The sequence below is a fragment of the Lutjanus erythropterus genome, chromosome 11 (genome assembly GCF_056507025.1).
Source record: "Lutjanus erythropterus isolate fLutEry1 chromosome 11, fLutEry1.hap2, whole genome shotgun sequence".
NCBI lineage: Eukaryota > Metazoa > Chordata > Actinopteri > Lutjaniformes > Lutjanidae > Lutjanus > Lutjanus erythropterus.
In genome coordinates, this window is record NC_139327.1 from 7,201,036 (window position 1) to 7,214,832 (window position 13,797).

A 13,797-nucleotide genomic window follows, 5' to 3' on the forward strand; every position below is an offset into this window, starting at 1 on the left:
CTTTGAGTTGTGGACAAAACAAGACATTTGATGATATCATCTTGGGCTTTGAGAAACACTGATCACCATTTTCTGACATTTTATAGGCCAAACAGCAAATTGATTTAAAGAGAAAATGTTCGGCAGATTAATCAACAATGATAATAACTGTTGCAGGAAAGACCTGTAACAGACTTCACGTCAGCTTCCTCTTCTTAGGAATCATTGCCAAAAAAAAATCTCTTTTAACTCAGACAAAACTCTTAATATAGTGAAGGTGCTATATTTAAATATTTCACCTCATTATATTTTATTTATGTCTTGTACTGCCTTATTCCTTTGCTTTTCAGTCATATACTTTTGCTCCCCCTGGCTTTGTTCTTTGCCGCAATGACCCAGTTTCCCCCCAGGGATCAATACACTTCATGTTTTTACCCTGTTCACCAAAAAATAAATAAAAATTGGGTAAGACTGGAAACTGAGGCAAAACACATTTTTGCTGCACCACAGTTTTGACATCACCTTGCTACTGTAACTCCAGAAAAAGTGCTGTTAAAGTGCTGACAGAAAACATAAGAGACAAATCTCTGAAGTCAAGTACCAGCGGCTCTGACAGCTCTCAGTGCCTCCTAGACGCTCTCAGCACCTTCTCAGAACAAACTGTTGAATTTAGACACTTTCGGTGAAACTTTCAGCTACATGGCTTCGCTAAACCAACAAGCAGTTCCACAAAACTTGTTGCCAACAAAGTCTTGAATGAGAACTCCATTTCGTCAATCTGATCTCATTATCCTCCACTGGGCCATTGTGGGAATACCCTGGCAACTCACTAATCAGAGCCTCCGTCAATGCCAGAATTGTTTACGGGGGAATGGAATCTCCTTTGGGAATGTCACGGCATCCTCAGAGGCCTGTGACTGTGCAGCGAGCTTGCAGTGAGATGCTTTTTCACGCCGAGAATGAGAGTCTGCGGCTCTGTGTATGTGTGGGACAAGGCCTGAGGATAGCTGCGTATGCATTATGCATCTTTAATGAACATGCGGAAAGGAATCACAATGCACGCTCGGCCCTGCACAATGCGTCAGTTTCTAAGGCTGGGGGTCGGAGGTCATGTCTGGCTTTGTGCGTGGATGCTGAGGACGAAGACAAAACAAGGAGACCTTTGAGAGTGCAGGAGGTTTCATGTACATAACAAGACAACAAAAGAAAGCGGTTGGTTGCGTAACAGGAGAAGGACAGTCAGTCTGCACACAGCTCTACAGTATGTTTGATTTACTACTGATTTAATGATTATGTATTTATTTGGATACACCCTGACACTCAGTCACACTTTATCAGTGTCTCTCTTATGTAAATAACTGTACACAACAAGCTACTGACCTACATCTGTAAACAAATTAAAGCAAAATTTAGCTTTAGAAGTGACTGCAAGGTGATAGAAAAGGTATTATGTTATCCTCAAGGAAATTTAGCAGCCTGGATGGTATGACTAATCCGTATATTAATTTATGCAAAAGCAGCATCCCTGTTTCAGAACAAAGACGGCAGACTGTTTACAGGTTGAGACTCATGACACATCTGACGCTAAAGCTGGAAAACACACAGTCAACACAGGAAACTGGCATCCATCTTCAGCTTCTTAGAAAAACATAACAGAAACTAGACCATTAACAATTCTGTTTCTGCAAGTAAAGCCACCGGCTTCATCCAGGATAGGCAGCTATCTGGTTGACAAAAACAAAAATCACGGACCAGAGCACTGATTTGAAGTCTAAAAGAAAAGAAAACACCTGAATGCTTTCAAATATGCTCACTTACAGCGGTGGCCTCCCTGTGTGCTGCTTATTGAACTTTATCCGTCTACAGTCACGCAAGCAGAATGACTGTTTGCACTAAATTTCATGGCAATCTATTGTTCAGACATATCGGTCAAAACCACAGAGGATAACCTCATGGTAGCACTAAAGGAGAAGCCAGTAAATGTCCAACAATCCAATATGATCAAAATATTGATCTACATTGTCAATTTTAAGATACACCTTTATTTTGAAATTCCCATGTCATGTCAGTGTCACATGTCTGAAAGAGTTCAGTCATAAATTGTCAAATCATAATTTAGCTGCTTTTTGTGAGCTGACTTAACTGAATGTGTTAAATGGACATATGATATCATCTGATATTGATCGCAGGTCCCTCAAGTGAATCGAATCAAAATTGGAATATAGCAGACTTTATGGTATCAGCAAATATAATTTTGTTGTCCAAATGATCAATATAATATCGTATCATGATGGAACTTGTGATCTGTAATCTAGCAAATCAGTGAGTTGGTAAATCGGTTTGAATTCATTCTCTGGGGGCCATGAATGTCTATAAAGAATTTCATGACAATCCACCTGATGGTCTAAAGCCCCTTTTCCATACATATGCTGGCCTGGTTTGACTTGCTCTGCCTTGGCACCTCAGCTCAGCTTTAAAACAGTGGATAAACACATAAACTTCCTATAAATCCTCCACAATAAAAGTTACAGATTATTCTGTTATTTAAAATCATTCACTATAAAGCAGTAAAATCAGGATATGTTGGGTTTTTATCTGCAGTAACTTATCATAAGTCCTGTAGAGCTGAAAGCAAGACAATATAAATACAAATATTTCAGTCTGGGAACTGCAGTCCACATAGTCATGCTGCTAACCTGACTAAAGTTTTTTACAGATGGAGTATTTGAACAGACATAGGAAAACTAAGTATTACTCACCTACCACTAGACAAGTTCAGGCCACTTAATGCAGTTACTAATGCACAGTCTGCTTCTCTGCTGCTCTTCACTATTGGAACCTGATTTGTGTTCTGTCTGCCTCTTCCTTTATCGTGTATTAGTCTTACTTCTCCACTGATACAAAACCTTAGCCCAGACACCAAAGCAACAGCTTAACTTGTGTGACAAATGTGCTGCAGTCTCCAAGATTTGCATCAGCCATAATCAGCTACAGCTACTTGGACCCTCTGTCTGTTAAGATACGGCTAATCCTGAAGTTACCACAGCAGTGAATCTGAAATCGTTTGAGCCTTATCTATTGCACCACAGAGTGTGCTGTTATTTCAGCTGCAGCTGGCTGTCCAACCTTGTGACACTGACATTAGCTTTGCTCATTTCCTCCTATCTGGTAACTTACTTTGGTGATATAAAGTCTTGTTTTCGTTAGCTCAATCTCACATTATATTCTATGGCATCTCATCCTGTTATTAAGGATGAATCTGCCCCGTATTTGCTGATTTCAATCAAAGGAATACTGTGCTCTACAACAAAATTGACCAAACAACATCATGTATTTATTATGCAATGCTACAGTATTTTAATACCAAATCAAACAGTATTTATACACAGGCCTGTGTTACATTAAGGCGCTGTAGGTAAATGAAATGTTGAGACAAGGCCAAACAGCTCCTTCTCAATGCTTCTATGCCTCCATGTCATTTAAACAGTGCCACATTCATCTGCTGCACCAAATCAAATACAGCCCGAGTAGACGAGCCGGTTTGCTGGCAGTAATCACCTGGCACAATGGCCTCTAAGAGTTGGACGACATCGCAGCTTGAAAGTACCTTCATATATTTTTCAAGTGGTTGGAATAAAAATGTTACTGTGGTATATATCAGATGAAAAATGCAGTGTTTAGTCAAACAAAATAATTCACAATGACTCATCTGATGAGTAATTTATGCAAAACAGCGTGTCTGTTACATTTATCTAGCTGTAAAATTTATCCTCAGCTATAGGAAAACAAATTTAAGAACAATAAAAATGAATCATCTGGTGTTTTAATGCCTTGTCAGCTGAGAACAAATTACATATCGCAATTACAATTGCAGCATCATTTTGTGTGAATCATGGTCTAAATCTCCAAATAAAAGCCTTTGGTCTAAAACTGCAACAATAGAAGAACTCACTGACCCAAAATTACCTCCAATGTTGACGTCTACAAAACACAGTACATGAGAAATTTAGTTGTGACAGACATGAAAATTGATTGTTATGATAATTGTGTATAGCTCTGACTTAATGTCAAGTAGCCTGAACTTAATAAGGTCAGCAGAGACTTGTTTAACATTCATGCTGATCAATGACCCATGTGATCAAAGATCTGATCTCATTAAAAATACCAGACAGAATATAACTTCTACCTGGAAATTCACAGTATCCCTTTGAACTGTGGCTATATATTTTTTTACAGAGATGATTCTATAATAAAGTGTATAATGGCGTAGCTTTTTCCCAGCAGGCACGGCTGCGTTGCATTATGGCCACGCCACTACTGCCAGAGCAGATCACTGTGATTCCACCGGCAGTGTCTCAGTGTGTCCCTGAAGCAGCTCACTGCTTCAAATGCGCGCCGAGTCAATTTGTGACGGATGCCACGTCAGTCTGCGCAGATCAGACCAAATGGGCAAGAAGTCAGACAGACACAGAAAAACCATGGAGAATGTGGTTAATTTTCAGAATAAAAGACTTGCGATGACTCGCGATCATAAAAATCTGTGCAAGTAAACATACTCAGGTGGGTGAAATGCTTCTCAAACACTGCTGGTGGGACCTGCAGCTGTGTGGAGGATGGATCAAAAAACCATGATGCAGATGTGCCGTGCCCAGTGGAATCAAAGAGTAAGGGCTGTGGGTATTAAAGCTTCTGGGAATTTGGCTTAAAAATCGTATGCATTCATGACATCAAAGTTGACTGTCTCAATAAGCATCCACAAAAAACATGAGAGAACGTTAACGGTCACAGCTACTAAAAACCTGGTATTTTTTTAAAAAAAGAAACAGCTCATTTTGCTGTGTAGACCATTCTCAAGACTGTGTAGGTGGGGCTTGTTTGGACTGACATTTCCCTCAAGAGTACAAGCACAAAAAACAAACAATGTACTGCTGTGGACAGCAAAACATATTTTAGCCACCTAAGAAAATCCAGTATTTTTCACATGAGGTTGCACACTTAATCTAAATATTATCGAAATCATGATATGGCCAAGTGCAATATCCAAATTGCAGAAGCTGTAATATTTTGATAAAGGAAAAATGTGTGACAAAACAGCTTTTACTGAAGTACAGTAGTGCTACAGCTTGTTTTGGTACAGAAAACAAATGTCACATCATCATGCTGTTAATAGTTTTTTCATCATAAATGGAAATTGTGATGTAAAAATGATCATTCCCACTAATTGTGAATCACATCACAAACACAATATCTGTCAGAATGATCACCATATGATCAATTTACCACTTTGTCCAGCCCTATTTTCAATGCTTGACTCTGTAATCAGACAGCCCCTTCCGACCTGGAACTGAAGCCATCATCTATGCTCTCTTTAAAGCCAAAAACAGCAATTTCACCTCATAGAAATTTGAAAGTTTTTGGTTTGCTGCTGCCGCCTCAATTGGTTAGTTCTTTGATTCTCAAACTGTGTTACGTGTACCACTGGTGGTATGCAGAGAAATATCATAGTTTGTTAAATTGAAATAGATAAGTAAAACTACATATAATACTATCAAAATGGCACAAAATTTTGAATGAAAATATGAAAAATATGAGATAACTGAAATCAACGTTAAATAAGTTTTGACTGCTGTATTTTTGTTTCATCATCAAACTGCTACAGAGTCTTGATCATGCACCTAGCATCCACATGCATGCAATTAGGAGCTTAACTGTGATAGTAAGATAGTAGACAGTAAGAGGAGGTGAAACAAAGAGACTTAAAATACATGCTTCAAAAAGACTGCAATTGTGGCTCCAGACAGAAATTATTACAAAAACAAGTGCAGATCGTGAGGGGAATATTTTGAGCCGCTATGTTGAAAATGAGGTGGACGACAGTGAACTGAGTGCTGGCGGCTACTTAAGAAGCGTCAGTGAAGTCTCCACAGCAGCTGCTAGCACCAAGTCACACAAAACAGTAACATGGTACTCAGAGAGCTTAATATTTTCTGAGGTGGTACATAGTATAAAAAGTTTGAGAAACGGGTTGGTTAGTTTGTTCATGCTATTGTGACTTTGGTGTTTTAACACATTAGCGTGTATCCGAACCAATGTTACTTGCTGTTGACCGAGGCAACTGTAGACAACAACTCCCTTGTTCAGTGAGGTAAATTACTGCTTTTGTCAAAGGAGTTTGGTGGCTTTGAAGGAAGCGTTGTAATGGCTCTAGTTCTCCCTTGTTGAGTTGGCTCAGACTCAAAGAGGCAAATCGAATGGGAGGAAAGAGGTTTTGTCGCACCCATTTGTTTTGGATAACTGACATGAAATTTTTGCGATTGATTGATGAGTAGAAGCATGTCCAATTCAAACCTAATATCAGGAAAGTATACAAAAACTTAGATGTCAATAATTTGAATTTATTAAAACTAATTTCTAATACTTTTTATATGCTTTCTAAAATGTACATAAGACTCTAAATTACATAGAAGGCTACTGAGGATTAGAGTTTCCAGGGGCTTTAGAGGAAGCTGAGTAAAATCTAAACCAGAGAAGAATCGATAACAAACCAGAGTAAAGGGCTGGATCAAAATAACACCAAAATGGTAGGAATACTAGCACAGTTGTACCAATCCAGATAAGAAGTTAGTGTTTGTTTTCACCAATACAAACACAGCCAACTGATGCAGGTATGTTTTCTCCTGCTGCACTGAAAACACGTCGCACTGAACCGTGACCCTCAACAGCAAAATGCATAATGAACCATGGCTTGTAAGCTGTTCCACCCCAATCACGGTGGAGGCAGAAATGTAATAGGTTTCAGAGGCGTGTTGCTAGAACTAATTAGTCAAGCTGACCGGAAAATATTACACAAGGGAGATGATTGGAAAACACTTCATCCTCCTGAGAAAACCATGCTCAAAGTGCCCGTGAGCAAGGCATTTAACTACCCAAACGTTCCACTGGAGATGTTGCTCGATGGTATAGCAGTGCTGTGGCTGGACAGTATGGGTGTGAATGGCGTGAATGTTCAGACCCCTCCCTGTTTATAGTTGGTTTGCCTAGTTAAATAAGGATTAAAGGCCGCCATGCATATCTGATTAAATCGTAATCGAATACAGGGAGTGGAGCATCAGAAGAGCATTGGAACTGTGGATCAAATAACATGTGAGGGACTGGGTAGCTTCTTTTAAGACGTTCCCCCGTGGATCACACCTAATTTAGGATTCAGCATTTCAGATTAAATCATTTTAAAAAGAGAATAGCAAATAGAAAAACTCTTTTCAGTTTTTTCTGACAGAAGCAGTGGAGCCACTACAGTATATCAGTGGCTGATGATGGCATGTTTAATAATGTCACGACACTCACTGAATGAATGGTTTGCTGCCAGAGTGAGACTGACTTCACCATACCAGCCAATATACAGTAAGTCTCGCACATGCACTTCTCAAGTGTGGAGAAACCCTTCAACCAAACTCCATTCAAAATTTAGCAGTTTAATGTTTTCTTCAACTGATGGTCAGTGTAAATAGTTAAAATTCATAAATAATATCCTTTTGCAATTCGACAGGCTCTCAAGCTGAATTTGGCTTCATTCAACTGACCAAGCAGCATGTGAACAAAGTATATTTATATAAAACTTTTATTGCGCTTGTAATAATATCTGATTTGAGAGATTATGCATTAAGCATAAATTCTGGAGCAAAATGCTCTACGAAAGCCAGAGGTTTTTTGATGTACTTTACTAGAAAAACCAAATGAATATTTGAAGAGTCAGAACTGTTCATTATTTTTATTATAACAGTGATATCAGTTAGATTTTGTTTGATTAGAGCTGTGGAATATTAAATCATCCACCTTTACACATCGTATCTTTTTTCACCCTCAGGTTTGCATAAATTAAAACTTATATCCGCTTCTTTTTCAAATACAAAAATGTGAAATCTTCGGTTATCTTCTCAGTATCAGCCATGAGAAGCAGGTAATGATCGCTGATTTCCATCAGCTGAAAAAATCCATATCGCACCACAGCTAGGCAGACCTCAACATACGAGCCCCCATAAACCAAATTCCGTTCAAAATCTAGTAGTTTTTGTTTCAATGTTTCATGGTGAGCGTAAATAGGAAAAAGACTAAATTGATGAGCTTTCACGAGTCGACATAGTCTCCATATGAATTCGGCATATTCATATATTCCCACATCACTTCACTGGACTCATTACTGAGTTATGTTAGTAACTTAGTTGGATGTCTAGCCGAACAAAAACAAAAGATCAAATTCTACTGAAATATTGTTGGTATGTGTGTTTTGTATCGCTGAACTCAATGCAGCGTTAAATTACCCAGTTTTTGAATGGGGTTCTGCATACGACTCTCTCACTACAGGAGGACTGGCCAGCTCCATGCAAGCCATGACTGACTGGGGAGACCCAATTCTCGCTTTGGCCAATACTCGCTTCACACACAGCACGTCCACTCTCTCTCACATACACACAGACAATACACACATGCTCGCCGTCTAACATTGGCAGCTTTCGCTGTCTGGCCACTAAACACCCACTACAGCCCGACATAACATTATCTAGCAGAGTAATGTGAAGGAAAGCAGAGCACACAGCAGAGCATGTAGCGTTCACGTGTTAAGTTAAAGTACCTGTGTTTCTGTGGTCGGTGACCACCGTTGGCTGGCTGACTGCTGAGATGAGCTTAGCTTTCGCTGTCTCCGTCTGGCGCTTCTTCACCGCTGTTAAACGCTCTCCTCATCACAGCTGAACCCCGCACAACTCAAACACGTCAGGCTGAAAGTATTTCTGAATATTTTTCAATTACTCTCCAAGCCGAGGGAAACCGCGCCAACAGTATTCATAGTTAGGTTCACCCTAAACAAAAAAGGCTCCCCCGGGACAACAGAAGGCTCACAGACGGCACCGTTCAGTCATTTGTTCTGTTCTTTTGGGGGGCTGCTGTCGTCCTCCAAAAAATTCCCTCCCTTCCGAAACAACAGTCCGAATAAATTCGACTTTCGCTGGACTCACAGTGCGATATTTCCACGCTAAAACTTGTCGAGAGACTCTCCTCCGTGTGCAACTCAGCGGAGAGCTCAGTACACCTCGGACTGGAGACTGACTGACTGACTGACTGGAGCAGAGGAGCAGCGCTATCTCTGTGCTGCATTCACGGGCTGTCGGATACGTGGGCACAAACAATTCCAACGGCTGAGAAAATAGGACGCGGAAAATGAATTTGCTAATATATTCCAGTTGCCAAGGCGTATTTTTAGGGACGTGTCTGGCTTTGAATTAAAATGACTAATGAAGTATGAACATAATGAGTTAATCTAACAAAACCGAGATAACCCAGCTGAAGAGATGTTTTTCTCCTTTTCATACTGCTGCTGTAACATAAAAGATCTAACAATAATTTAATTTCTCTCTTTTTTATTAGTTCATGTTGACATAAAACAACTTGTATAACTACATGTATAGTTTTTTAAATAATTCAGCTTACATTGATTCATGGTCTATTGTGTACATACATAACAGTAGTGCAAGTAACAGCCTATATGCATATCCATCTATACCTTACCATCAAATGGCATGTATGCATAAACAGATATAGATGTAGACTTGCATGCATACACACATACATAAGCAGGGCTGCAACTAACAATTATCTTAATTGTCAATTGATCTGTTGATTATTTTCTCAATTAATTGATTAGTTGTTTGGTCCATAAAAAATCAGAGAATGGAGAAAATCTGTTAAACAAAGCTCAATGTCTTGTTTCAGCCACAGTCCAACCACATTCAAGTTATTGTCATAGATGACTAAAGAAATCAGGAAATATTCCCATTAAAGAAGCTGGCATCAAAGAATTTTGATTTTTTTCAAAAAATTATATCGATTAATCGATATAATCGATTAATCGATTATCAAAATAGTTGGCGAATAATAGTTAAAACTTCACTCCAAAATGAAAAATACTTATTTTTCCTCTTTTTAAAAAAAAAATAAAAGGGAAAATTCAACAGAAATGTCTCTTTCCAGAAATCATGACCTGGTTACTCAAGATAATCCACAGACCTTGTTGTGAGCAGTTTCATGTGAGAACTACTTTTTTTCTGCAGGAGAATCTACCGGAACGAAAGTAGTAGACAGACTACTAGAAAGAAAGTAGTTCCTACATGATCCTGCTCACAACCAAATCTGTGGATTATCTTTATTAACTGGGTCATGATTTTTAGAAAGAGACACTAGTTTTGAAAGTTTCAAATATATCGTTTGGTGCTTTAAGCACCACAAGCCGAGTGCCATTTAGTCCCACTGTAAGACTCCTCTGCAGTCGATATCTCCAAAACTCTGCAACTTGCACCAAAAAAATCTAGATGGACAAATAGCACTACAGCCCAAGGGAAAATATGTATTTTTTGGATTTTGGGGTGAACTGTCCCTTTAACAACTCATTAGTTAATTGTTGCAGCTCTATACACAAGACCTAAATTCATATACAATGCATGCACACATTCTTACACCGTATAAGGCATGGACATACCCATGTGCACACACACACACACACACACACACACACACACACACACACACACACACACACACACACAGAGAGAGAGAGAGAGTGAGAGAGTGAGAGAGAGAGAAACACACAGAGTCTCATTCTAACTTTGTTTTAAATCTGGGTCTGTTTTGTCTTCACAAACTAAAAGCAATTAATTGAAGCAATTACATCACAAATACTATAAAAGTAAATTTAATGGTTCGTCAGTTTAATTGAGCAAATGTACTCATATGTAGTCATAGATCGAGTCATGCAAAGACCATGTCGCAAATCCATGAATGCTGTTGTTCTCACAGGGAGCTTTTAACATCTAATCTGACAACCAGAAAGCATGTTACATAAGACATTATATCACCTAAAAGGCCTTTAACAGAGGCAAGTCATCTGTATTAATTCAGAAAGAAGTAGGAACGCAGGAGGTGCACCTGAAGGCAGCATGGAAGTAGCTAAGTGCACCCAAGAGCCCATTTTTTGTTACAGGATGCTGATCCCATCTGCAACAAAAGTGGGGACCGCTTAATTAAACCGCCAGTACATAATTGCTTTCCCAAAAAGATAGTAATTGGACTTTGAGGTAATTTTCTTTTTCAAGAATGAACTTTCATGCTCAAGGAGGACTCTTGGTTTTCTTTACAAACCTAATGTAAAGGCATTTAATGGTCTTTCTCTAAAGGAATAGTTCACCCAAAAATGAAAATTCAGTCACTAGCTACTCACCCTCATGCCGACTGAAGGTTGGGTTTAGTTTTTTACACCGTTGGACTTTCACAGGAAAACAGCATTGCAGAATGTCACAAACAATTTAAGTGAATGGTGATCAGTTTCAAACATTAAAAAAACATAACATGGCTTGTCTGGTGTAATCCAAGTCTCCTTGGATGCCAACGTGACTTTAAAGATGTCATTTACGCCACGTTTTTAGCCTGAATCTTCACTGTAGATCCTAAGCTTGGAGTTAGGTTCACGTGCACATGAACACCGTCTGAGCTGGGGTTGAACAATATGTTGGAGCTTTAAGAGACTTGGATTACACCAGAAGAGAGGTATGGGGGCATTTTATGGGTTTTTCTGGTTGTTTTTTACTGGTCACCATTCACTTCATTTGGAAGATTCTGGAACATTGTTTTCCTGTGAAACTCCAGCAGTGTTTTGTGAACTAAAATAAACTAAACCTGACCTTCAATCAGCATGAGGGTGAGTAGATGATGACTGATAGTGCATTTAAGATTAGTCAGCATGTTAGAATATTGTGTTATAGAACAAAAATCTCTTATGTAACAGTTATTTAGTATGACAGGATGGAACGACCTGGTTGTATGAAAGATAACCCAGCACTCCCATGCAATCCTTAAATGAACTGACGGTTTAACTACATTAACACATTATTTAGATTCCCCCAACAGCTTTGTGTTTGTGCTGTGTAGCTTGTCAGGCATGATGCAAAAACCAGCTGGTGTAGATGGTCAGATGAACACTTTAACTCCATTTTCTTTCTTGCACATCATTCGAACACAAACAGCTCACAGGAGAAGTGTTAATTAACCCAGAGACAGCAAATTCAACATTATTAGCAATATGAAATGCTGTGAGAGACGTTATAATCGCAGGTTTGAGAAGTGGGATTTTGTGCTGTTTCAGTCACACGCATACTGTACAAAGGCAGCGTGATCTTCTGAGAGCAATGTGCTTTTTCGAGAAGTGAGTCAAGCCTAGAAAGCAGTGACACAACAGGTAAGAACATGACTGGCTCCAGCATCACCTGATCAGTGTCACTCACACATCTCTGTTCTTTGGCGTCAGTGCTCTCACCTACAAACCTCACCTCTTCATTGGTCTCTATTATTATTTCGACCTTGAATCCTCTAAGCAGAAGCTGATCCTGGATCATAGTGCCTTTGTATAAAAGCAGAAATATTCGTCATCTAAACACCGAACGGAGGCTGTGTGGTAGAGATGTGAATCTACAACACAGGGCTCAAAAATATCATTAATACTTTATATTCTGGGATGTCCAGTGACCTGAAGGAAGCCATTCATGCAAGATGTTCCCAACTATCAATGATCTGAAACAATGCTGTACAGAGAAAAGGTCCAAAAACACATTTCAACTTCAGGTCTGATCATCAGCTTCATGCACGTTGTCTGTCATTTTTAGGTTAAAGGAGCAGTTCACCACAAAATCAAAAATACAGATTTTGCATGTATTTTGAAAGTACTTTATTTGCAGTAGGATAACCCCGAACTACTTTAGAATCTACCTGAACTACTTTCGTTCTACTGGAAAGAAAATAGTTCCTACACAACAAGGTGTGTGGATTATCTTGAATAACCAGGTCATGATTTTTAGAAGGAGACACTGGTTTTGAATTTTTCAAATGTAGTTTTGATGCTTTGAGCATCACAGTCAACAAGCTGAGCGCCATTTTGTCCCATTATATTGGAGAAAATGCAGACATCTCTAAGGCCGATATCTCCAAAACTCTGCAACTCACACCAAAACTATCTAGAAAGATAAATAGTAGCACAGACCAAGGGAAAAATATGTGTTTTTTATTTAAGAAAGAACTGTCCCATTGCGATTATATAATAATTTTGGGATGTCTTATTGGCAGTTCTGTACTTGTGAAATACAGTTAGATTGGCAGGCTGACAAGTAGATCCACTGGCTGGTAAAATAGTTTGAGTGGCTGGTGGAGGATCATGAAAATCCTGCACAGTTCCAGGACAGCAGAATCTAAGGAAGAAATTTAAATCTATGATGCTCGTCTCAGAGAGATGATGACAGACCTGTGTCAGTTCACCCCCAAATTGAAATGACATAATTTTCCCCTGGCCTGTAGTGCTATTTATCCATCAAGATTATTTGTGGTGTGAGTTGCAGAGTTTTGGAGATAAAACTGATGTCAGCCCTCTCTCCAATATAATGGGACTAAATGGCACTCAACTTGTTACTGTTACTAAGGATAATCCACAGACCTTGTTGGGATCAGTTACATGTAGGAACTACTTTCTAGTAGTTTCTAGAGTAGTTCTGGTAGATTCTACTGCAGAAGGAAAGTAGTTACATGAAACTGCTCATAATTAAATCTGTGGATTATCTTGAGTACTTGGGTCATGATCTCTGGAAGGAGACACTGGATTTGAAAATGTATATTTTCTGTGCTTTGAACACCACAAGTCGAGTGACATTTAGTCCCATTATATTGAAGAGAAGACAGACATCTCTACAGCTGATATCTCCAAAAGTCATACCAAAAAATCTAGATGGA

General features: G+C 39.1%; 1 protein-coding gene across 4 annotated transcripts in view; it reads right to left on the bottom strand.

Moving 5' to 3' along the window:
* arhgap32b (Rho GTPase activating protein 32b) overlaps positions 1–9,069 on the bottom strand; it is a 168,635-nt gene extending 159,566 nt beyond the window's left edge. For all 4 annotated transcript variants that reach the window (XM_084730649.1, XM_084730651.1, XM_084730650.1 and 1 more), the window contains exon 1: positions 8,609–9,069. The gene's annotated coding sequence lies outside the window, so the exon portion shown is untranslated. The remainder of the gene's footprint in view (positions 1–8,608) is intronic.
* Positions 9,070–13,797: the final 4,728 nt, after the last annotated feature.